This window comes from Haliotis rubra, unplaced genomic scaffold, assembly GCF_003918875.1.
Source record: "Haliotis rubra isolate DU_JTF1 unplaced genomic scaffold, ASM391887v1 Scf66, whole genome shotgun sequence".
NCBI classification, from domain to species: domain Eukaryota; kingdom Metazoa; phylum Mollusca; class Gastropoda; order Lepetellida; family Haliotidae; genus Haliotis; species Haliotis rubra.
Window position 1 is genome coordinate 2542437 of NW_025767368.1, and position 27657 is coordinate 2570093.

Genomic DNA, 27657 nt, shown 5'->3' on the forward strand with positions numbered 1-27657 from the left:
TATCATTGTCACTTCGACCACAACCTCGCTTCCGAGGAGGTGAGGTGAGGTAAAATTGGCTTTAACGTCTTTAGCGTGTGTATGTGTATGTTCGGCTGCTTGTTCTTGCCCAGACTGAAGCTGGTTTTATAGTGCTAGCCCACTGAGATACCATGCCGCAGTGAAGCATGAATACCCCACTCAGACACATTATACTGACTCCGAGCCGACCAGTCCTTGTTGTACCCATTAATGCTTAGCGCCAATCAGGGACCAACAAGTACCATATTTTAACGTCTTTTGGTATGATTCGGTCGGGGGTCGAAGCCGCGACCTTCCGCTCTCCGGACGGACGCTCTAACCACTACACCACGGAGGCGCATTCGTCACCACTCGCCTCATTCCGTAACATTTGTCACCACTCGCCTCATTCCGTAACCTCCAAGAAGACTCGTCCCCATATCGATGCTTGTTATGTGCGAAAATACGACAAACCAATCAGAACGCGCGTAAATGACTGCGGTGCTTTGGTAAAAATAATCCCGAGTACTTAAATCGTTTATGGCATTATGTCATTATTTAAAAAATCATGAAAAATATGTATCGCCATATTGAAAGTATTAAGAACTTAACTAACAGGACTTTGCTGCCTATCATGAAGTTTTTGATAAGAATCATGCGATTGACGGTGAGAGATTCAAATATACGCACGTGCGTTTGTTGACATAACGGCTCTCATGGGTCCAACTGAGGGTATTTCTGACGATCTTGCGGGCTTGCTATGGGGATTGTACGTGCGTTTCCAACAATTTTAGGAAATGTAATAATAAATCGCTACTAGTTTCAAAACAGTAATATTGGACATAATTATATCTGCATGTAACTAATCAACTTTAATCTTTAACATTGGGCATATATTTCACATCTCTGGGAATATTTTAGTCGGACTTTCTTTTTGGTCATTCCTCCTATTTTTTAGTATGAAATCCTTCCAGAGGGGCACGAGTCGCTATTCGGCTTGTCCCGGAATGACACGAGTTGGTCACGAATGCACGGAGGCGGTCCACTTTCCAACATTTTCGATATATGGTAAGAGGCAGATGACGTATTGACGTTTTGTTGACGTGATGCTGTGACATCAGACACATCCTGCAAATTGCGCATTTGTCGGACCAAGATGAAACCACAAAATAAAACAAATCTGTCAATAAACCTTATATGAATGACAAGAATGAAGATGTTCTCTTGGGAAGAAATCTGATCTTACTGAACACAGCAGGACAATAATCTGATAAACCCTGATTTGATTTGATTATAATATATACTGGGGGAAACAAATAAGGGAACACGTGAAAGATCAATTGCACGTGAAAGATTCAAATTACTGCTTGTGACTGTGACAAACTATGAACTTCAGAGAAAAATAGAACACGTTATTTATTTAATGTTAGTTCTCGCTATTCACCAACATGTCAGCTTGTCCTGCACAAAGACATGCCGTAAGTCCAGCAGAGAGTCATGTATTTCAAAATGAGTTGAGCATGAACATTGTTTAAAGATAGTTGACGTTCAAAATCTAGTGTTTACATCATAAGAAACATAATACCTTAATAATGGTAAACCCCATTAATTACAAACCTAAGTATGTTCCCAAGTTTCAGAAATATCAGCCAGACAATCATTCTGAAGGATCATCTCTCCATGAGCTAAACAATGCGGCTTCCAAATGCACGCTAAAGCTAATGCACCGGGCGCTGCGTATCATTACAATCTGCTGCAGCACTTCATATACCCGTATAACTGATGAAATGGAACTCTGAAAATGTTATAGAACTTACCGCTTATCTTAATGTACATCACTCTGGAGTAGTGCACTGGAAAGTCATCCTTTCTGTCGCTTGACAGCTAATGTTTCGTTTGATAAAACGTTTGTTAACGTGTTTCCTAAAGAATAGCTGCCTAGTTCAATGCGATGAAGCAATCCGATAAGCTTGGCTATCAAGCTTCCCACGTTGATGCAGCGACTGCTTGCTGTCAGCTATTTACTAACGTTCTTGATAAATTCGATCTTCGATGATTGTGAGTTTCTCAACACAAATAATTGCTAATTGTTGAGATATACTGCAATATATTGCCAATTTTAACCGCCGCACCATTAAAGAATATAGGAATCTGATGGCTGAAAATTTGAGAAGCTTCGAGTGACAGGATAGGATACAAGTACAGAAGGTATCCCAATTTATGAATGTATCATATAGAGTTTAGATTTAACACATGGCGGGATTCGCTGTTCATGTGTAGATACATTTAAGTATTTTCTTCACGTTAATTTTACATCTGGGTGTATAAATGCCTCAGATACTGACAACACCAACAGTATCTTGTTATGTACCTTGCAGAATTTATTCAACGTCTCGTCTCTTTCTCTACAGGAACTTTCGCCGTTTTACTAGATTAGGTTAGAACATCCATGCCACAGAAAATGTTTCTCAAGATGAACTATATTGCACCGTCTAAAATATTACATCATGCATGCATACATAAATAGACACACGCACGCACGCACACGCACACGATACAAATCCAATGGTATACTTGTAAACTGACGATCAAAAGAAAGTTGTCACCTTAAAATTGCGAATAATCCTAAAAACGGGTTAGAACACATGTTAGTGACTTATGAAAACACTGCATGCGAACACAATCCATCCATTTGCAAAGAACCCAGCTCAATGCACTTGCTACGACCCTAAAACCAAAAATACGTTTTTCATTTTTCCATGGAATATCCATGAAGATACCACTATATATTGCAATCCAAATGGTCACACACTGTCACATCAACCAAAAAAACCATCAGAGCGATGCCACGTTTAAGTGCAGAAGAAGGAAGAGAGCCATCCAAAATCGTCGCATAATCACCTCTTTAAATCCATACTGACAACAAACATAGGTGTAACCGATATTTGGTTTAATTTGGTACTTATTTGTTGAGTGGCGCCTTAGCGACAATGGCAGTCATTGAGTTACTAATAATTCTCATATGGCCTTGTAACCAACATAAAACGGTGTCGTACAGCAAAATAATTATATGTGTAGCTTCATGAAATTCGATTAAAAGTGGATGTTAGATTGGGTGACTTGTTTTGATTTGTTCTAGTGCTGTTTATATTGTATTGTCTTTAAATGTAATCTGGCAGTCTTGGTCCAGTCTTGATCCTTTGATCCATCTGTGAATATGGATCTGAAATCAGAATATCTGCGTTTCTCAATTGAATATCCTCTTGTTGAGAAATTGGTTGACTTGTTTCTGATTTCTGCAGTTGTTTCTGTTAGATCCACCTCCAGCTTTCAAACTGCCACTTTGGAGAGAAAAGAATGGGTATGGGGGCGATAGTTTCAAGAATTTTTTTAGCATGCCAAACGTCAGAATCAGTTCGTATTCCAAGTGGTGGATGACACAGTTCTATCTTTGATTAAATTTTGTAGAACATTATTAGCAACACATTACAGCGATAATTTAATACGAGGTAATTTTGGGGATGGTATATCAGCCGCCACGTATAAACAATGACTCGGTGATGTTACGAAGGCTTCAAAGCAAAGCCTCGGGCCTTGGTTATGAATTGAATCTTCGAATTTTAATTTGATTGTACATGTCCCAACCATGTATGATGGAGCCGGATTGACATTTGGTGCGGATATGTTATCTATATAGTTGTAGGAAGGTTTTATGATCTACTCACCGCTTTGCGCTTGAAAGAGCTTTTAGTGTATCCTGTCTCTTCGACCATGCATTATTTAAATATTTTATATGACACCAAAAGGCCAAATGGTGATGGAAAATTAATACCCAGGAACTTGGTTTCCCTTACAAATTTGATAGCTGTTCCATCTGAAATCAGTTCTTGGTTTTTATATGTATGTGGATCATAATGTCTGCAAACAAAGAGATGAAAAAAATTTCTAATTTCGATAATCCATTTTCCAAACACTATAATGGATGTTGGGACAATTATTGCATCGAGCAATGAGCAAGGAAATTTCCCCGACGTACAAATGTCATCAAATATTTAATAGCGTCTCTTCACGTGATTCTGGTAAGTGCTTCATGAAATCACAAAGTGTGTTATCAGTTCCTGTAGCAGTATCGTGAGCTTGTTCAAGTGCAGTATGGAGAGCATGAATATACAAGATTTCAATGTAATATACCCCATTATGTGAATTAATAAAAGTAGTATTTTCTTGCTTTTTGTGATATTTTTGTCTACTTTTGGTACATAATTTATTTTGAAAAATGTTTGGACAAAGTTTTGCCAAGTGTACTAGCAATATCTGATACATTAAAAACTGGTAAAAGATAGACTTAGAACCCTTACTTTTAATTTTCATGTTTCATGCATTTGATATTGAAGTGATTTATATATTTATAGTATACTGGATTCAATGTTGATTCAACTACAACAGACATTTTTGTTAAGAGTCATTAAAACTCAGCCAACAACAAATCTATTGCCAAAAATACGATGATGGTGTTAAGCAACCCGAAATGTGTCATTTATGAAATAAACTATGACTGTTGTCAGAGCTAGGCGAAAAACCCCGTCCCATCAACAAGCGAGTGAAAGAACGTCAGTCTTGTTACCAATTTCCGACAGCAAATCAGCCATCTTTGATCACATCAAATCTGTCTGTTTTAAATGTTTCCTGAAGGCAGAATGCTGATGACTGAAAATCCTAAACAAATGGTTGTATTTCAAATTACATGTAGTCCTTCGTCCTCCACAATTCCACTGTATAATGCTATTGGAATAGTGAGTGGGTTTAGTTTTAGGCCACACTCCGCAATATTCCAGCTGTATGGCGGCGGTCTGTAAATAATCGAGTCTGGACCAAACAATCCAGTGATCAACAACATGAGCATCGATCAGCGCAATTGGGAACCATGACATGTGTCAACCAAGTCAGCGAGCCTGACCACCCGATCCCGTTAGTCGCCTCATACTACTATTGGAATAACCCTTCTTGGGGAGGTTAATTGGGATCTCCTTCGCACGTTTTCAGTCACATCCATATCCTCATGTGATCCATATTTGTTAGATAGTTTAATTTTACATTGTTACGGTCCTGCTACATTTTTGCAATATCTGGCTCCGGTTTACATTTCAATGAAAGATTTGTTGAACCCATACTGAAGATTGAGACTTTGTGGTTGACTCTGACTCTGACTGGAATTTGGGAAGTGCCATGAAGTGATTCTGCAGTCTGATTAGAAATTACAGGTGGCAAAATCTTAGAAGAATCGTTTTGAGTCATAGGAAGTACTCGTGAGAACATTCAACTGATTTGGCTACGTGTTCTGGCTATGGAAGCATAGGTTTCAGATCTTTGAACAAGTTTCTTGGCATCTCCAAAGTAATGTTTTGGGTGAATGTTATCTCCATCTGATGTTTCCCAATCGCACATTCTTTAGGAAAAGAAGAGTGATCTCTAGTCTGTCTCACATTCCCTGAACCACATTAATTTCCCTACTGCCAAGCCCTCTCTGCAGTGCTAAAGCCATAAATAAAGCAAGTCTAGATTTCCTCAGGTTCTGAATCTCTGGTCTCCCTAGGGCTCATTTTCAATATAAATGGGCTTGTTTGTTACTATCAAAATTATATATATTCAGAGACTAAGCCTTAGTCTAAGTGATCTCCTGCACAGTTGATGCAGTTTTTAACATTACTGTCACAACCTACTTTCCTGTGTGTCTTCTCCTCACAGTGTGTACACACAACAGACAATGTGCTAGTATTTACACCATGGCCGTATTTTTGCCATTTGATCACACAGAGCTTGTAATGTAGGTGGCATCATTAATGTTACAGTAGCCTGCCTTTGGTGATTTTGAAGCATTTTGGGATGAAAGTAAAATCAGGTGTTTCTTTTTTTAAATGGTCCTTTGTTTTTACGGGTTGTGCAACGCTTAACGTATGTCACACCTTGCTCTTTAATCTCCAAAACAATATCAAGTTCTGACAAGTGGTCTCGCAGTCTCTAACGATTCCTATGCTTTTGAGGGTTTTTTGGAGAGTCTGATTCTATAACGCCACGCTACAGTAGTCATCTGGTTTCTCGCTTGAGAGCACCCACTAAAAGTTATTAATCTTGATTCACTTCAGTTGGTCATGGTCGTCAATTACGTACACTAAGCCAATTCCCCGGCTGATTACATATTGAACGTGTCATTACTGGAGAATAGGTTTGGTCTTGGTTAGTGAGCTCGAGAAAATAACTGGTATTGTCTTTTACAAGTACGTCCTCAGCAAGTAATTTTAACTGAGGTGCTGTCGTCCATAGTTGTGTTTAGAAAGACAGGGACAATGCTAAAGTCACAGTCAGTGGTTTAGTCCACGTCATCACCTTGTCAGGATTGGCGGACTGACCGGCTGTTTGAGACCAAGTCTCCAAAATAACATTCGTCACCACAAAAAAATTTGGCCTGGACTATGTGTACCTGCATTAGATTCAGTTTGGATGTAAACTTATTACTCTCTCATCCCTTTCAACCAAATGGTAAAAACACTTTCGAGGGCGCCACAACACAAACAGATCACACTTTTTACATTCTGCTGAAATATATATATCTTAAATATATCTAATATAGTACTCGTTTAAATTCACATTTCTTTGTTGAACACACAAGAAATTAGATCAGGGTTAACGTTGAGAGCATTTTTTATAATCTAATTTGATTAACAAATTAATGTAATAATATTTGTGGCCGAAATATTTTCAATACACTTTTTACAAAGACCCAAGATGGGGGGTTCACACAGCTTTGACGCATTAAATGTACCGGGAGGCAATACATTACTCTGAGTGTCATCGAAAGTATTAGTTACTTGTAATATGCTAAATCATATGTAGTGGCATTTGACAGGCACCAGATGCCATTATTTAAACCTTCTTTCCCCTGTCTTATTACGCTACTTTTCTGTTCGGAATTACTACGCTCCGGTTCAAGAGCCTATATTCGAGTATATTCAGATATTAAAACAGAACATTCCCAGTGTTAGATCCAGTTAAACTTGCCTATGTTGTTCTCCTAGCAGGTATATAGCCCGGTTTTTGTCAGTGATGTTCTGTTCCTTAAAATGTTTGATGATAAGAGATCAAAGACCCATAAGGGTTATATACTAACCTTGTTTATCAAATGTCATCAGCTTTAGAACTGAAATTGAAGAAACTAAACTGAGACCATCTGCATAAAAAGTACACGATGCATTTGGAGAAAACTCAAAAAATATTTTCAAGGCACAGGGATCTTAAGAACGTCAATAAAGGATTCATTGTTAAAATTAATATTCGTTGTCCCATTGTCAACTTTTTCAAATCTCATTTGAAACTCAATTGCAATAAATAAATCAAAGTGGTTTACTGGTTTCAAAGGAAAAATGTGCTGTAGACTAATGAACCATAGATCATGAATAATATAAGTGAACTATGTTCTATACATAACTGTCTCGTAATTGGCTAGATATAATAGTATGCTATTCTCATTACACATGACTTAATAACATTGGTATTGGCTGCAGCTATGTTTATGTTTACTATCGACACATATGTTCCATAGTGTCCCGAGTCATGGAAGGGGTGACATTCATGTCCATTATTCTCTGTATCCGCATTGGGATGGCCGTCAATGTCTGCACTGATGTCACGAAGATGCCAATGCTGCAACCTGATACCAACTTGTTAGTGTTACTTGCCGATCAACATGCACTTCGAGAAATTACTTTACTGAAATGTGTGAGGGCATGTCTTGGTTGGTCGGAATGTAAATCAATTGATTTTAATACCAAAGACTCTGAGTGTTCACTTAATATGAGAAACAGTTCGGACCTGGACCCAAGGAAACTTGAAACACGAGATGGATTCTTACATAGGTAAGTGACATTTACTTACATTTGCTTATCCTTATATATCTTTAAATGTATATATTTAAAAGTAACAACTAATGGTTGATAGTGTAATACATTACCGGTTTGAGTGAATGAGTGAGTTACTATTTAACGTCACATCGGCAATATCTCAGCTATATCGTGACGAAAACATTCCATACAAGAAAAAGTGGAAACATTTTGAAGATTAAAACCTGTCGACGATGGATAGTAAAAAGACTAGAGAATCACAGATATAAATATAAAACTAGAGAGCAAAGTTAAAATATTCCAATCAAAGAAGACAATACAATATAAAATACGGGCTATAGATCGCCAACAACTGAAGGTAGATCACCATACTAGGGCCCATGGGGACTTACATTACGTTTGCTACCTGCATGGATCCCAGCTTGATTTACACCATCCCTTCAGCCATTGGCGTTGATGCAGTGATTTAGCCATACATTAAAAGCACAAAAATACATGTACTACGATTAAAAACCTGGTACACTTAAATTGACTTAAATGTTTTGGGACTTACGTACCCTCGCAGGAGGACAATTATTTTACGCTACTTCAACCCCCTTTGAGGGTACAGCCACTAACAATCCCAGTTACTAATTCAAACTACCAATAATAAACTATATATCTATTTACAAATCACTTAACAAATCTAATTCTTTTAAAAATGCAATAATTAAATGAGAACTGACATTATTAAAAAGATCCTCCATAGTTTTTACTTTGAAATAGTTATCCCTTGTGATGGAATATTCAATGCAGTCACGCAAGACATGCTCGACTGTGATTCTTTCATCACAAGGGATACAAAACGGAGGATCTTCGCCTTTCAATAAATATTCGTGAGTATATCTAGTATGGCCCATGCGACATCATCGCATAATGACCTCTTCAAATCTGAACTGACAACCCAAGTAGGTGTAACCACTATAAGGTTTTATTTCATGTAATTTTTTGATACCTACTTGGGTGTCCCACTTCTTCTGCACCAGACAACGGATGTAATCAGAGTATGGGATAAGAAGTGGTGTCACAGATTTTTTGAGTGCTGCCTTAGCAGCAAGATCAGCCATTGTGTTCCCAGAAATGCCAACGTGGCTGGGTAACCAACAAAAGACGATGTCGCATTGGCCAGTGGCAAGCTCATAATTCAATAATTTCAATTAAAAGTGGATGTTGACAAGAAAGGTTTTTAATGTCCTGAAGGCACGAAAGAGAATCGGAAAAGATTATGTATTGTTTATATTTACGGTTTTTATTGATATATCTAAGAGCTGTTAATATAGCGTGAGCTTCTGCTTCGAAAATAGAACTGTTATTTGGTAATCGAGAAGATATTGTTCTGGATCCAATGACAGTGGCACAAGCAACCGCGCCACCATCCTTGGACCCATCTGTAAATAAGGATTTGTATGTATTATATTTATTTCTTAATTGACTAAATTCTTGTTTATACTGTAATTCATTTATTTCTGACTTTTTAAATGTAGTTAATGTTAGGTCAACTTGTGGCCTAACCAATTGCCAAGGAGGAGAAGAAAGAAGACGGGAAGGAAATATATTTTCCAGCTCAATGCCTGCAGCAGAAATGAATGGTTTAATCCTTAAACCAAGAGGCGGAACAAGAGAAGGCTTTTGGTTGTACAAATCCTCATAAAGAGGATGAAAGACACAATGAAAGGCAGGGTTAGATTCAATAGAATAAAGTTTTTTGATATACTGCAAGGACAATTTTATACGGCGTTGTGTAAGAGATGGTTCATCTGCCTCGACGTAGAGACTGTCAACAGGAGAAGTTCTAAAGGAGCCAAGACAAAGTCTTAGACCTTGGTGATGAACAGAATCTAAGAGCTTTAAGTTGCTTTTGCAGGCTCCACCATATGTGATGGAGCCATAATAAAGTTTGGAACGGACCAATGATCGATATAGGTGTAGGAGAGTGGCTTGATCCCCTCCCCACTTAGAATTTGAAACAACTTTCAACAAGTCAAGTGCCTTCAGGCATTTAGTTTTAAGGGATTTAATATGCGGCAGAAACATTAAATGAGAGTCAAAAATTAAACCCAAGAACTTGGCTTCCTTAACAACTTTGATGGGAGAGCCATTTAGAGACAGTTCAGGGTCTTTATGCGGTTTATATTTCCGACAAAAATGTATACAATTAGTTTTAGATTTAAAAAAGTTTTCAAGACACCATTTAGCTATTTTGTTTAAACACAACTGCATTTGCCGTTCAATAGTATGCATATTTTTACCGCGACAAGAAATATTAAAATCATCCAGAAATACGATCCATCAATTGAATCGTTTAAAACTTGTGATAAACTGTTTATCTTTATGCTAAAGAGTGTGACTGACAAAATACTGCCTTATGGGACACCCTGATCCTGATTGTAATGATCAGACAGGGTAGAACCCACTCGGACTTGAAATTATCTGTCTGTTGGCTATACATTGAGGCAAGCGGCCTCGCAATCCAAAACCATGTAAATCCATTAAAATGCCATATTTCCACGTAGTGTCATATGCTTTTTCTAGATAAAAAAAGATTGACACAGCGTGCTGTTTATTAATTAGAGCGTTTTTTAACAAATGATTCTAAACGCATCAAGTGATCGACAGTACTTCTGTTTTCACGGAAACCACATTGTATATCTGTTATTAGGTTATTGGTTTCCAAGTACCAAACAAGTCGATTATTTATCATGCGTTCCATGGTCTAGCAAACACAGCTAGTTAGTGAAATTGGCATATAATTGGAAGGATCAGTATGATGACGTCCAGGTTTAGGTATGGGCACAATTATAGCATCATGCCACGACGAAGGAAATTGTCCAGATGTCCAAATGTCCTCAAAAATACGTAAGAGCATTTCTAAACATGATTCAGGTAAGTGTTTCAGGAGTTGATAATGTATACCATCAGTTCCTGAATCCGTATCGTGAGCTTGGTCAAGAGCTATGAAGCTCATGTATCGAAAAGGTTTCATTGTAGTCTTCCCTATTGTCTGAATTGAAAGTAATAAATTTCTTTTCTTGCTGTCTTTGATATTTCTGGAGGAAAGAATGTTTGGCCAAAGTTTCTCCAAGTTTATTTGCTAAGTCAGAGCTATCAGTTAATAATTCATCTCCATCTTTGAGATGCTTAATGCTAGATCCCGTACCTTTTATTTTCTGGATCATGTTCCATACCTTTGATATCGGCCTGCGCGAATTGATGTTTGATACAGAGAGCGAGCGAGAGAGAGAGAGAGCGAGAGCGAGAGAGAGAGAGAGAGAGAGAGAGAGAGAGAGAGAGAGAGAGAGAGATAGAGAGAGAGAGAGTCTTTATTTCCTCCAGTAGTTACCAAAGATTAGAAACAAAAACATCATATTATTACAACACGTACATGAATATTAACAATTGGATGTTTAGAGATATATGTACAGAAATTTATGACATGAAGAGAATCATTCTATATAACAGTTCACAAGGTGAGGTTTCAGGTCATATACATACATACAAAAGCGTAACAGTATGGTTTCCCATAGTGTTTAATCTATAGAGTTATAAAAGTCGTTTTCTGCTCCGAAGAGAAATGACAACATATCTTGTTCACCTTGCATTTCAAATGTTACGTAAGTTTCAACATCAAGTTTATCAATTAAGTACGCAAAGAAATCATTTCGGTGTTGTATTAGGTTTTCACAGTGAAGAAGCATATGGAAATTATAGTCAAATGTTTGTTTATTACAAAGATATGTCACAAAATTGCAAGGGAGATTTATAATTAGGGTGTTTATATGCCAGTTGCCAGAAAGTATGATAAGACAGTGTAGTATGAGTTGTTGCGTAAAATGACATGTTTGTGATCGCCTTAATTGTTCTTCATAACTACATGTATGTACAGTAGCATTTACAATTCTTCTCCATACCCGTTTTGGAGGAAATATGCCTTGAGCAATATAATTGTCAACATATGTATTTAGATTATACTTTTCAGATATTGATAAAAGATCATCACAGATGTTGTTAGATTTTACTGAAGTTGTAATAGCAGCACAAAAGATATGTTTTGCAAAGTCGTTACACTCAGTGTTACATAGTCGCCCAAGAAATAGTAGTTTATCGATATACCCAGTTAGTGACCATAATCCCAAATTTGCAATTGTAGATATTGATAATGACCTCTTACCAAGACCTTGCACAAGACGAGCAAAGTATCTTTGTGTTTGTTCAAAGGTGTCAGCCTGTTGGACTTTGATGTTTGGTAATACTTCACAGCCATAGAGACTAGTTTTAAGAATCATTCTGAGCCATATTTTAACGCAAGTAATTGGATGTAAGCCAGAATCATTCAGTCCAATAGATCTAAGTGGGTTTGCATTCTGTCTTGCTTTCTGACAATACTTTTCACTTCTAGTTTTTGTTGAGAGGTTACTTGTAAAGAATTTACCCCCATATACGGTAGATTCTGATAAGGGGATTGGGATGTTACCAATGCTACAGTGGACGTTTACATCATAGCCTTTTCTTTTGCTAAAAACGATGATGGTACTTTTTGATGGGTTATATGTTAGACGCCATTTAGAAGCGTATGAAGAGACAATGACTTGTGATACCTGTAGGCCATTAGGGGATGTGCTTATGAGTGTAGTCTCGTCAGCAAGCAAGACAGTTGGAACGTCCATACCAAAGACACGGATACCACAGCCAGCTTCTCTTAAAGATGTAATTAGGTCATTAATATAAATGAGAGAAAAACAAGAGGATATAACCCTCTCTTGTCCAACGCCTTGTTTGACCAAGTACATATCTGACCTCTCGCCGTGGTATGCAACAAATGATTGGCTATTGGTGTAACAGTGATGTAACAGTTTCCATGTATTACCTCTAATACCAAGTTCATGAAGCATATAGGATAAACCACCATGCCAAATTCTGTCGAATGCTTTTGCATTGTCGAGAAAAGCTGTAAAGACAGGGGAATCTCTATGGTTATAGTATTGTATACTCTCCATGAGAGTAAACACAGACATTATGGCTCCATGCTCTTTTCGAAATCCAAATTGTAACTTATCAGGAAAGTCCGGATTTGATTTAAGCAATTTATTTTCAATTCGTTTGAGCAAGAGCTTTTCAAATAATTTACCAAGGCAAGATGTTAGTGTGATACCTCTGTAGTTTCGAGGGTCGGTTTCGCCGAGATTGGCGTTTACTTTGTTTAAAAGTACGCCGTGCTTTGGCGTTTAAAATTTTTAATGTGTTTAAATTGTAGACCATAGGATGGCAACGGAAATAATGTTCAGCTTTCTTCCGTGCCTTGCGAGTCTGTTTGCATTCAGCGTTAAACCATGGTTTACATACATGAGGAACTGCAGAGGATTTGGGGATACACTTGTCAGCTATGTGTTTGAGCTCATCTGAAAAACATTTTATGGCATCAGGAAGATTATGAAAAAGTTCAGGTTTGAGATTGTCAGCACAGAAAGTTTCATATAAAGTCCAGTTAGCCTTCTTAAAGTTCCATCTTGATGATGGAGGAACATCAGATTGATTCACGGGTGTTCAAATTCATTCAATAGGTCTGAGTCAGTAATCGATAAATCAAGAGCTGAATAAGTTCCTGTGCCAGGATGTAAATATGTGCTAGAACCGTCATTATATATGCATAAATCATTATCTGAAGAGTTGAAGACGGTGAGATGTACAAAGAGCATAATATGAACGCAACATGTAACGTCAGTCGCACGGCAACCGCCTGGAGACCAGTATTAAGTATAACAGGGCTATGGATAACATTTTGTTTGATAAGGATCGAAGATCCTCCAGTGGCCCGATCACCTGGAGGTGAAAAGGAATGGTGACTGAGAGGATGACTTATGATCAGAAGATGACTCTGACTGCTTTTCGGACGTACTAGGTAGTGATTCCATAGTTTGGGATGATATAGCGGGATACAAAAGCTGTGGATTGTCGCCTTTGACCCAAGTGAAGTTTGTTTGACAGCTTGTGGATGATGTATATATACTTTAGGGCTTGATTCAGTTATTGTTTTGGCTATTGAAGCATAACTTTCTGTAAGTTCAGATCTCTTTACAAGATTTTTGGCATCAGAAAAACTGATGTTCTGGGTGAATTTGATCTTGTTGATCTGCATATGTTCTTTTCAAATCGGATACTCTTTTGAGAAAGATGAATGTTCTCCTGAACAGTTAGTGCATTTTTTAAATGTACTTGTACAATCTTCAGTTGTGTGTGTCTTCTCACCACAGTGAGCACACACAACGGACAATGTGCAAGTATTTACACCATGTCCATACTTCTGGCATTTAAAGCATCTCAGCGGATTAGGAATGTAGGTGTCAACTTTGATATTGCAATAACCTGCTTTCAGTGATTTGGGAGCAGTTGGTGACGAAAAGGAAAACAGATAAGTATTGGTCTGAACAGTTTCATTGTTTTTACGGATTGAAAAGCGTTTTACATAGAGTACAACTTGATCTTTCATTTCAGTCACGATGTCTAGTTCTGAAATGTCAAAAACAATCGATCATGATCTCTGATGATACCTTTGCTTGTGTTTAATGTCTTGTGAGCAGAGACAGCGACCGGAATGCCGACAAACGATTCAGTGCACAACAGATTGGCTGATCGCTGCCGTTTCCCGCACTCAACCAGTAACGCGTCTGAACGTAACTGTTCGATATTCTTAACTTCGCCGGCGATACCTTGAATACCCTTGGAAACTGCGAAAGGGCTCAACTTTAATGGTGTTTTATCGAGAGTTTCAATCACAAGAAAGCGTGGCCAAAAGTCAATTGATTTGGACTGTCTAAGGTCATCATCATCAGGATCATTTTCAAGAGGACGTTTTGTTTTATGGTGGGGGGTTCATAAGCCATAGTTAGTGTAGAGATTTCATCATCTGAGCTCCCCACCCACCACGGAGTATCACAAGGACAATGCTAAAAACAACCGGATCTCAGACTTGCAGCACCAAGGATACCCGGATGATATACTCCAGCAGAAAAATCAAAAGATTAATGATTCCACCAGATTGGCCCATGAGCCACCGCCTTCTGGGCATACGACACTAGGCAAAAACATACATGAAATTATGTAGTTGAAATTCTCAGTTCCAAAAATTCGCCAAGACTTTAAACATTTAATTGTATAATTCTCAAAAAATTAGGTGCAATAGTACATAGACGTAGCACAGGGCTTGGCGGGACCAGCCGATTGATAGAACCGGGCCAGTTCTACCACCCGTCTAGGTGAAGTAAGGGGCGAAGTGGTGTGTTGGGCAGAGGAACACTGTTCCTGGAACCAGTGCCCTCAACCACCAGACTCCCGTCTTCCACCGACACAGGGGCGCAACCCACGGCAAACGGGTTGGTGGACCAAATATACCCCCGGGTCCACAACGGGGGTTGAAGAGAGCTTAGCGTTACCCAGCATCCACCACGAGGAGGTGGCTCTTCACGGGTGCCCATTACCGGTTTGGATACAGTTACGCAGGAGCGTTATAAATGTTAGTTGCTATAATGCCACCTGTATAGTTTACTATGAATTACATATCAAAGCTGTTGCGTTGTGTTTCGAGATGTGTCACCTTTTGACAAAATGGTTAGCAACAATAATAATTTAGAAATTGAGACGTACAAATATGGCTCTGAACGTATCTACACATCAGCACATACTATATATAAAATATCTTTCCAACTTATATTAGCACAGGCAGACGGACAGACAGATAGATAGATTATATAGATACCTCCTTGAAGTGAATTGTATATGAAAACCTAATCTGTAGATTGGTTGAAGGTTTAATGTAACGGTTACCTAATTCATTAGTCGAGTGGTGCCCAAGAATAAATCACTTGTGGAATAACCATTATAGTAAGCGAAAATTGTGTCAGCACTTCTCTATTCAATGTTTGAACTAAACGCCCCACTCCAATATACTTTTCAGTCTTGTTCAGAAACATACAATCATCATAGTAAAACAATCTTAATTCATTATATTCATCCCAAATAAGGCTAACACACACACAGACACACACACAGAGAGAGAGAGAGAGAGAGAGAGAGAGGCGAGAGACAATTTCAAATGACGTTACCAGCCGAACACAGAACACACATGATCCCCTTGTGTGATACATGTACGTCATACATGAAGAATACCAACACTTGCTCTCGTAATACCAACTCTATGAAACTATGATAACTTCTGGTATCTATCTCGCTTTCGTAAGATACATTATTTATGCCCATTGGCGTTTCGTGTTGGTTAAACGCTAGAAGTATTAATTTGTGATTCCATTTATTTTTATCTGTCACCCAAAATTTTATTACATTTTTCAATTCATCATAAAGTTGATTTTGGCACAATTGTTATACATTAAGGTTGGGTTGTGATTTTGACCTCCCGTTCATGTTTTCATTACGTAAAACAAATTAAGAGGTAGATGGGGTGATCGATCTTCCTCGGGAAATGACTCATCCCCTTAAAAAAGAAGTATGTTTTACGTATATTGTATTGGTTTACATGTACTCACATACCTTTACAAATGTGTTTTTTTAAATGTTTCTTAGAATTATTCAAATGAAAGTAAAGATCTCCTGTCAAGGATATTGGATATGGTCATGGATGTCTTTTCCAGCCCTTATACAGAATATATGTGTCATCTTTTTCAATACCACGGGATCGGGCAGTCAGGCTCGCTGACTTAGTTGACACATGGCGTCGTATCCTTATTGTGTAGATCGATGTTCATGCTGTTGATCACTGGATTACCTCGATTATGTACAGACCGCCGCCATACAGCTGGAAAATTGCTGAGTGCAATAAAAGTATGAACTTCTATAAAAGAAATTAAAAAGAAATGCTCGGCGTATCATCGAAAGATCATCGAGATTACTTACTTCTTTATTTGTGGGCATTTTTTTTATTCCATCTCTATTTTCTCACACAGTTAAACGTCTTCATATTGTATTTGTAGCTTTCCTAAATGAACTTGAAGCATCGATTCAATCGTTTCTATCTCTATTCCAGTATGTCTGCACAACGAAATAGATATGTTGAGACAAGGGATATCCTCTGCATATTTTAAGAAGGCAAAAGAGCTGACACTTGCAATTTCCAATTTAGTCACAATTGTGTCTTTATGAAGCTTACAATGTTATGGTGCAGGATGACGCATGGTGTAGAATGGCGGATCCACCAAGGGTTGTCTTGTTTTAGTCACTTTAGTATATCCCATTAGTCAGTTACTTGTGCTCGTCTAATTCCTACTATGATTACACAATGCCATTTAGAAAGTGGTCAAATGTAACATATGTTATATTTGGAATTACACTTTCTTAGTAAAGTACAGATTCTAGTGCTTTTGTTGGGTTGAGTCCCATCCGGGATTCGAACTCACACCCTCTGAGCCAGGCACCTAATCGCCAGCACACAAAGTCAGCCGCCTAACCCGCTCAGCCAAATAGTCGTTATCATGCTCTGTACCTGTATAATGGGCCGGTGGCCCCTGTACGTAAATAAAACATCACTGATCTTTAATTATATCTAATGAACTCGTCGCTTTAAACGTTTCGCTGGAACGTAACTTGTGACAGCGATAAACTTACCGAAGAAACTTTATTATATAGACAAGAAATCAGATTTTATGAAAATTCAGAGGTAGCTAACATAATTTTCTTACAAACTATTCCATCGAAGAGATGAGTATGTTCGATCACATCAACTGACCATGTGAAACTCGTATTCAGTAAATGAATGAAACGTGTTCAATTGTTTCTAAGTAGATTGACCGCCCATAAATCATGATTAAAGAAGCTGAACTGAAAATTTACAAATTATGAATCAGGTCCCTACAGTTAACATATGAAATCGTCGTATTTATGAAAATTAATCAGACTGATCTGTGGAAATTAGCATGAATATTCATTGTAGTCTTATCAAAGTGATTTCGAGGCACTGGAATCATAAGAATCATTGATCTGACTATTCACTGACGTCAACATCGTCTTTTATTTGATACAGCTAACAAACTTATTTTCAGTAAATAAATGGTTAGTTTTTAGATTCAAATTGTGATAACTTGTTAATGTTTTACTGTCCTTTGCGACAGATATTTCTTATAGTTAAACCAAATGTTTCTCGTCACTATATGGCCGAAAAATTGCCGTTGTGAAGGAAAATTTAACTCACTCACTCACTTCAATAAATATATGACACATACAAAAGGTGTTGTAGATTGACCAACCATAAATCATGATAAATCAAACTGAAATGAGTTCAGTCATCAACTGTTTTGTCATTGGCTAGATATATAATTATGTTTACTCATTAAACATGTGACCAAGTGACCATGACATTCACTTTAACTATACAGCCATGTTTACAGTAGCCAAACGTGTGTGGCGTACCGGATGCTCTGGCACTCGGGAGTGAAGGAAAACTGATTTGTATGGATAGTCAACTTCTTTATTGCAATGAGTGCGACGTTTCGGTGTAGGTACTAACACCGTTATCAAGCAAGTGATACAACAACTGAAGCAAGGAGAATATATACATAGCTGTATAGGTGAGTATATACAATTAACAAGGTTGATGTACATTGGATATTTGACAAGGCTGATTACAGATATTTGAGAGGAGGTTGATGTACAGAGTGATTGATTGTGATTAGAGTTGAGTTTATACAATTGATGAGTTGACGTACAATAGTTGTGATTACAAGCACAAAGGAGGGAGCATGGAAGCCAGATGGACAAAGGAGGTAGGGAAGGATTACTGGTGGTGGTCTTTGATTAGGTGGTGATAGGCTGACGAGATGAAATAACCTTGATCTCGATTCATGGTGGGGTTGTGGCGTTGGATGTTTATGGCTTCAAGGAGTTTCCTAATTTTGTAGTCTTGTCGGTTGGATTTCTAGGATATCGATGTTGTTCCATAGGATGGCATGGTCAGGGTTGGCTTCACCAATATAGGTGTGGTCAGCTATGGCGGATTTGGAGTCGTTTTTCTGGACTGACGCTTTATGTTCCTTGATTCGTAGTGGGAGCGGGCTGGGATGTTTCACCAATATAGAAATCAGCACCCGCATTGACATCCCGAATCTGGTAGATCACTGCTTGATAACGGTGGGTCATCTTTGTTCATTGCACGGTGGTTTGACTATCCATGAAATCAGGCTTACAGAACTGTCTAGCATAATGAATTTACTTCTACTCATCATCTATATCACGTTTATAACTTCGTTTGACGTGTTATGTCAACTTATATTTCACACGTTACCTGGTGAAAAAGACTCTTATGCTTCAGCTGTAACTACATTGGAGGGTTATTTCATTCCAAAGAGGAACATTGTTGCTGAACGTTACAGATTTAGGTCTAGAGCACAGAGTTCTGATGAAAGCATTGATGTTTATGTGACAGATTTACGTGAACTTGCTAAAACATGTGATTTTGGTACTTTGAGTGATGAAATGCTTCGTGATCAGATAGTTGAAAAGTGCTATTCCAAACATTTGCGAAAGAAACTTTTATTACAAGATAATTTGGCTTTGGAGTCAACTTTGAAGATAGCTAGATTATATGAGATGGCTATGGAGAATTCCAAAACATTTTGTGGAAATTTAACTGCTGTGAATAAGGTTAAGGTGTCTTCGCAGCCTGCTAAACCATTCCAGTGCTATAGATGAGGTTTTTCTGATCATCATCCATCTGAATGTGGATCTATTGGTGCAACTTGTCTATCTTGTAAAAAGAAAGGCCATTTAGCTAGAGTGTGTAACAGTGTAAAGGCTAGTGTTTCTGTTTCACACAGGTCTAGAGGTAAAGGAAAGAATAAATCTATGCAGCATGGTTACAAGCCAAGGTTAAATTCAGTCTTTGTAGAGGATGGTGATTCTGATTCATTTTCTGAATATGCAGAGTTTGCACACTAACTTGACTCAGATTGTTCAACTACTGTTGATGTAAATGAATGTAACATAACCATGTATGTTGATTCTGGATCACTGAACAACATTATTTCTTCAACAACTTATGATAAGTGTTTCAAACATTTTTCTTTGTCGAGAACTGCTAAAACGTTCAAAGGATATGGACAGTCAAAACCATTGAACTGTTTGGGATATTTTGTTGCTACACTCAGACATAGTGGTAAAGAAGTTTCTGACAGAATCTATGTTATGTCTGGTAATGAAGTGTCATTACTGGGAAGAAAATCATGTTTGTATCTTGGTGTGATAAGCATCAACACTGTTCATTCACCTGTTGATACTGACTATCTGTTTGATGAATATTAAGATATGTTTGATGGTATAGGTATGATCAAGGGTTTTACTCATTCTATCAAGGTTGATGAATGTGTTCCTCCAGTTGCTCAACCTTTGCGTCGTTTGTCATATTCTATGGTTGAAGCTGTGAATTCAGAATTGGATAGAATGTTGGATGATGACATTATAGAACAGGTTCATGGTGCTGCACCTTGGGTATCTAACATTCATTGTGTACCAAAGCCCAATTCGTCGGAGATAAGGGTATGTTGTGATCTTCGCGAGGTGAACAAAGCAGTTGTTAGGGAGAGGTTTCCAATTCCTACGATTGATGATACACTTCATGCTTTGAAATCGGCTAAGTACTATGCTAAGTTGGATTGTAAGCGAGGGTTTTGGCAAATTGAACTTGCTGAAAATTCCAGAGACATTACCAGTTTACATAGAGTACCAATTCTATATATTAGTTTAACTTCATTCATCTGCATTCATCTGTTCTATGTAAAAATTGATATTGACTGTTCTATTTACCGCTAGGAAGGCGAGCATTTTCAAAAGTCATTTTTCAAGTGTATGTTTTAGTTATTATCCACAATAGCGCAAATATGTTTAATCTTTTTCCCCTCTCAATGTTCGTATGATTCAAATTCCATACACCTACGCTACATGGACTATATAACAGTGTACCATATATACTGACTGAGTGTATTACATGCCATAAAAGTGAACCCGTGCCATGGCGTAATGGGGTATTCCCGTGAAGTAGGATTTTGTTATTACAGTATAATCTCGTTCATGTTGCGTCGGTGTTGTTATACGGGATTAAGACACTGGGTGCTATAAAATTCTGAACTTGTTTTGAAATATGATCGAATTTACTGAGTTAATTTACTGAGTTTAGCTCACTGAGATTATAATGATACTGATTCATGTGTTCACTCAACGTCTACGGGGGATGATACGGTCTACGTCTCGCCAAAGTTATTGATTAATCTACTAATCTACTAATATCTAACAAAGAGTTTTGGGTGACCTTCGTAGGGTCAGTAATAAGTTGAAATAGGTCATACATGATTTGAAAATTATGTATTTTATTAAGAAGATTGTTGAAAAGGCCCTCCAAATGATAGTTGAGATATATTTCACATGATATGTTTCATCCTGTGATGATTAATTGTGGCAACACCAAATATATTATGTCATGAAAATGTCAAATATCAGTTTAGGCTTATTTCATTTCTTTGGCCCTTCAACTTTTCGTATCAACCTTGTGCCTGTTAAACTATTAACTGGCCTTTGTTCGAGATCACCAGGTCTTGGAGGTAATCACCCTATGTTTTTACAGTTCTGCTTCATGGGAACTAACCGTAGTAGAATCATTCTCCAATTAACACCTGTCACAAGGGAGAGGCCATTTGAGTTTGTGCTCAATAACGGTGTTATGCAATTGGCGTATTCACGAAAATCTCATGAACTTGTCAATAGAAAATTGGTTGTGTTGTCCAAACATGTGCGGATTGAAGCAAATACTCAAATGAATTCCCTTTTTACTGAATCATAAGTGTATCTAGATTAATTTGATCATTTACAAGAAGTACATTAGTTGACATTAGTACATTAGAAGTACATAATAGATCAAGAGAAATCAGCCCACAAGACCACAGTTGATTCCAGAGACAAATATACATTTGAAAGATTCCAGTTTAGACAAGACATTAATTTCATAATAAGCCAGCCAATAGACTTTATGTTAATATCCCAGTTACAGTTATTTTGAAGGGTCAAGTCTAGATGCTTGTGATTATCTATGTCTTGAATTATCACACCGCTCATTGTAAGGTCAGGTTGGATGCTTCTGTTAAGTTTTCTACTAAACTGTAAACTAGGTTTGTCGCTGTGGTGACAATTATATACGTTTGAAAATGTTAAAACCTGCAATGAGAACACGACGCCACGCCAATAGCAACTCCATGCTTGTTTGATGGGTATTCTTGTCGATGCATAGAGAAGGGTTCCCATATTCATTCTTGTATCATTATCGAGATAAAGGGTAGGTTAGACGGTGTCCTCCCATTACGCAGACAGCCAGTTCGCAGACACCTTAAAACAACAACATTTACGGTTCAGTGAACAGATTATCTACTATCTGTTACCTACACATTATAATGGAATAGTCCAAATAAAAACACAGGAACAAACTGAAGCTATATTATTTATTTTGAAAGATGGACGAAAAGACAGTAATTTGAATTTTTATTGCTGCAATATAAAAACAGTTTATTTTCATAAACATTTCGGTTTAACCTTCTAGTCTAACGGGAGTCGGCATCATCATATTGAAAACATTAGCTTAGCGACACTGTTGTATCGTATAAATCATTTGGAATAAGGAAGTTATATGTTTTGCACACAATATTAAGATATAATTATGACAAATGCACTTAATTACGATTTATTTAGAATAAATATTTAAAATATGACGCTTCATGTGAATGTGGCCATGGATGTGAGAATGTTTTTCATTACTTCCTTGAATGACCTTTGTATACTACTCAAAGACATAAACTGTTATAATCTTTAGAAAGTATTGTTAAAATTAGAACACTGATTGATATTAATCGTATCTTACATGGCAATGCAGGTGTCTCATTTATCACAAATCAGAATGTTTTCAAATATGTACATATCTATATCTCTCCAACAAAACGTTTTCTCAGTTAACTTCTGTTGGGAGGGATCTTTCTATCAATAAACACAATCAAACCTCTCAGTGACAAACTTGGTTTTATATTCGATAGTAATTGATAGTAAAATCAATTTTGAGAAGAGAAATCACTTATCATTTAATCACAACAAAGTTTTATTTACCCACAATCAAACTTCTCAGTAACGAACCTGTTTCAGGCTCACCCTGCTCTACTCACGAGACAGTGGACTGTTCCATTATACCCGTAGGTGTTACCCTAATTAACCTTCTAGGTCAGTGTCTGTCAATTGGGTGTCTGTCAAATGGGTGTCTGTCAATTGGGAGATAACCGGTTAGACATTTGGGTCAAGGTAAAAATCGTTTGATGTTAGATGTTTTGACAACGGTGTTGTTTTAAGGGACTCTACAAGATGAAAAAACGTGTTCACTCAAGGAAAGAAATAAGACATGCAAACCAGACTACTAGTATGAGATTGAATCCATGTTAGTGAGTTCACAGTCACTTTGATTTATAAATGAGTTCACTCAATTCATAAGTTGTGAGTTATTCATTTTCTTGCAGAAACTTGCTATAAGAATTTTGGAAATGACAGTTTTCACCATTATTTCCACAAATTCAGTTATGGTAAATGCTCAGTTAGACTAGAAGTTTCTTCCTACTTTTCGTGGTTGAAGATATCTATGTGTAAATGGTTACCGGTATATGTTCATTCTGAACAAGAGGAAAAGGAGAGAATGGATCTCATGGAGATGCAGTCAGAAAGACTGCAGAGCAATAGTCTCAACATTGAACGACATAATGTCTAAAATTCCTGGAGACCACAACCACGGACCAGTACACAACGAAGCTATTTTTTTAAATGTTTTGTTGATATTTCAAAGGCGCGAGATTTGTATATGTTATACCAGTAGATTACCGATTTAACTGTTTATATAAATTCATTTGTCTATTTCACCACACGTTCTTCTTACCGAGTCACTTTCTCAGTTCGATACTGAAAAGCAATGTCATTATGTAGCGTTGACAGAATATCTACCTGTGACACAGATATGTCGTTGTCACAGACAAAACTCAGTGTCTGTTTTATTGACACCTATGTGTCTGCCTGCCTGTCTGCTAATGACAATTTTCAATACACAACTTCGATCACTGACCACATGCAATTTGAACTTAACACCTATCAGGCTATACACCATAAACAAAACGCATTGATTTATGGCCCGAGTTCGGTCTCTGTCACATTATGTAATTACACAGACAGGCAGGTGTGATACTTGTTCACATGACAGGTTATGATGTCTGTTGATTGCAAATTGTTATACACAAGAAAATGAGCATGTATTTACGGTTCATTGCCGGGAAGGCTAAAATCGTGACGCTTCTCGGTTCAATGAGCGTAGCCTTCGCGGCACTTGCTCAGTGACATACGGAAGAAGATTGATGACACCCTAGAAAACTCTATCAAACTGATTATCGTGCTGAAAAACATTCCCGAAACAGAAAATGAAAATGTCAGCAATAAGGTGAACTCTGTTATCAAGGATGGGTTGAAAATAAGAAACATTACAGTCAACAGAGCTGTGAGAAAGGTGTCAACAAATCCACGCTACCCAGGTGTTGTTGTCGCTACACTCAAATCAACGGCAGACAAGATTCAAATCCTGAAAGCAAAAGTTATGCTCAAGGATACAAGAAACTTTAGAGACATATTCATATCTTCTGATGAAACGAAACAACAGAGAATATATGAATCTAATCTGAGATCCATCGCTGCAGCGGTAGGCGAGGATAGACTCACAGTGAGAGGTACCCGTCTGGAGGTATCAAGGTCGCGTGATGACAACACACACCGTGGCGACAGAGAGAGAGCACGGAGCTACGATGTAGGTGAGCATGACATTGACAACTCCGAGCGGTCCGACACAGCACGCGTACGTGCAGATGGTGAGTGGCAGACTCAGAGAAAGTATGTCAGGAGTGATCGACAACAGCACGATGGGCGGTGACGGCGAGTATATGGTAACCAGTCTGAACAGGAATCTTCGTCTGCCTGGGGTAGACCCGGGGGTAGGAGATAGGCCCACTGCGGGTTTTGGAATGTCGCCGGCTGGTCTTGTGATGTACATAGCAGTAACTATGCATTACGGCGTGATCTTTTAGCTGCGCGTGGCTTGGACATAGTTGGGATAGCTGAAACACACTTGCGTAACGATGAAGAATTGATTTTAGAAGGTTATGAATGGTTCGGCCATAACAGAAGATTACGTGCTAAAAATGGTTCTGGTGGGGTTGTTTTTTTCATCAAAACATCTTTTATGTGTCATTTTAAAGATATCTGTATAGTCGATACTACAACAGAAGGTATTATGTGGTTACGCTTAACAGATAATTGTAATGCCAAGTTTGACTTGGCTGTGTGTTACCTTCCCCCAGATAACTCGACGAGAAACATTTGTGCTTCTGACTTCCTAGACACTTTGCTGTCGCAAATCCTGGAATACCAGTCCGGAGGTACTATCCTGTATATATGTGGTGACCTGAACAGTAGAGTCTCAAACCTGAGTGACTATATAGAGGGTGTGGATGTGATCCCTGAAAGGCAGGTCATAGACTATGTGAATAACTCTCATGGCAGAAGACTTATTGACTTCCTTATTGACTGTAACGTTTGCATTCTAAATGGAAGGAATACATCAGTCAACGACTATACATATGTATCCACGAGAGGCGCTTCTGTCGTAAATTACTGCCTGATCCCGTATGAGGTTTTGTGTGACTTTAGTTGTTTCCACGTCCTCAGACCCACAGCTCTTATAGGGGATACTGGGGCTGAGAACATTGACTCATAGTAAGCTTGATCATTCACTACTACAGTGGATGATGTCATTTGACAATGTGAACATAGACTCTCAGCTTTTAGAGAACCGCCAAGAGTCGGTATGTGCGACACACTTTGACACATCGAATGTGCCAACAACTTTTATAGAATCAGTTGAATGTAAAAATGAATTAAATGCTATTATTTCACAGCTTGAGGGACCAGCTGGTGACCTTGACCAGTGCGCAGAGAGATTGACGAACCTGGTGCAGAGAGAGATGCGCACTAAGTTAATATCTCGCACCTATGTTGTCTTTGGTGGTAAGAGTAATAAAAAGCGTCGCGTAAGAAAGCCTTGGTGGAATGATGGTTTACGTGTGTTGTGGAATGATATGTGTGAGGCAGAGAGAAAGTGGTGTAAGTGTAGAAGTCGGGGGAACGAGAGAGTGTATCTAAAGCACTGTTTTGTGAGAAAGCGTAAGCTGTTTGACAAAGGGGTGCAAGCTGCAAAACGTGCGTACGTACGAGAGGAAAGTAAACGTTTGGATGAGATGTGTGATAATAATGACAGAGAGTTTTGGAAGAAGATTGGTAAGGTTGGTGTTGGTGGTGAAAGGAGAAAGCAGATCCCCATGAAAGTGTACATGGAAGATGGAAGTGTGTCTGAAAATTGTGCAAATGTTTTAAATAAATGGCGGAATGACTACTGTGAATTGCTGAATGGGAATACTGGTGTGCAGAAATGTGCCCCGATGTGTGAAAATGATGAATCTGACGAGATGCATGTGTTGTTTGACGCTAAGATTACTCTGTTTGAGGTTACGGCAGCAGTGGATAGAAGCCACAACAAAAAGGCGCCTGGTGTTGATGGTATCCCTAGTGAGTGCCTTAAGTCACAAAGTGTTATCAAGGCATTACATCATATTTTCAATATGTGTTTTAATACAGGGAAAATTCCTGCTACCTGGGCTACAGGCATCATTAATCCAATACCCAAGTGTTCAACTTTAGATCCTATGGATTCTATGTCATATCGGGGTTTGACCCTTACCAACTCTATGTACAAACTGTATTGTAATGTTCTGAATAGTCGTTTACAGTCCTGGGCTGACTCTACTGGCGTTTTGAAGAAGAAGAGCTTTATTCAGTATTTATGGCCACTTGACCAAAAGTACAATTCAATAAGCAAAATATAGCACATGGTCAGGAGAACAATTTACAATTTATACAGGTAAATATAGTTTAAGATAAATTGCAATATTTTTTTAGGAGTTTTACATTCTTTGTTGCAAGCAGCTGGGTAAACTTTGATCTGGTTGGAGATATAATATAAAAAATCAGGAATGTACAAAGAGCGTTGTTGTGAATAAAATGGACATACGAGTAAGAAATGATACTCATCTTGTATCAAATTACAATTACATTTATCACATTTAATGGAATCAGCATTTACCTTATTAAAACGGTTGTGTTGAATTTTAAGTTTATGACTCATGCATCTGAATTTAAATAAAACTCGTAAGAGATCTTTATCATAGCAAAACTCTGATATATATTTTTCCGGTTCAAGTACAGATTTATATGACGAGTAATGATTTAAGAATGATGAAGAAGTGATTTTTGCATACCAATTCTGTATATCTATATCTTTACATCTCTGTTTAAAAACACTTATAAAACTTGTTACATCGCCACAATCTTGCGATAACCACACAAAAGAAAACCCAGAGTGAAATAAAAGTAAACGTACATGGGATACCCAATTGCGACAACCATTGTCGTCGTATGTTTTTAACATTTCATAGCATGCCTTTGGAATACGATAACTTTCCATATTCAGGAGTCTACACCAGTACTTTATACAACGGGTGAAATACTGTACACAAAGATGGCTTCTACCTGTTTCACCGAGTACAATATTTGAAGATAC